Genomic DNA, 394 nt, shown 5'->3' with positions numbered 1-394 from the left:
GGAATTCTGTCAGATCAACATTCAGGGCTCCATCAAATCTGAGGGAAGCAGTGATGGAGGACACAATCTGGCTAATAAGGCGGTTAAGGTTAGTGTAGGTTGGGCGTTCAATATCGAGGTTTCTACGACAGATGTCATAGATGGCCTCATTGTCTACCATGAAGGCACAATCAGAGTGCTCCAGGGTGGTGTGGGTAGTAAGGATGGAGTTGTAGGGCTCAACTACAGCTGTGGAAACCTGGGGGGCTGGGTAAATGGAGAACTCCAGCTTGGACTTCTTGCCATAATCGACAGAGAGACGTTCCATCAGCAGGGAGGTGAACCCGGAACCAGTTCCCCCTCCAAAGCTGTGGAAAACCAAGAAGCCCTGAAGACCTGTGCACTGGTCAGCCTG

At 51.0% G+C, this 394-nt stretch overlaps 1 pseudogene; it reads right to left on the bottom strand.

Moving 5' to 3' along the window:
* Window positions 1-6: 6 nt before the first annotated feature.
* Window positions 7-391, bottom strand: LOC145720005 (tubulin alpha-1C chain pseudogene; annotated as a pseudogene).
* Between the last annotated feature and the right edge of the window lie 3 nt (window positions 392-394).

Source organism: Leptonychotes weddellii, unplaced genomic scaffold, assembly GCF_054177405.1.
Source record: "Leptonychotes weddellii isolate Sample4059 unplaced genomic scaffold, ASM5417740v2 HiC_scaffold_90509, whole genome shotgun sequence".
Classification (NCBI taxonomy): Eukaryota; Metazoa; Chordata; class Mammalia; order Carnivora; family Phocidae; genus Leptonychotes; species Leptonychotes weddellii.
Note: the sequence above shows the minus strand (reverse complement) of the source record. Positions and strands in the feature narration are given on the sequence as shown.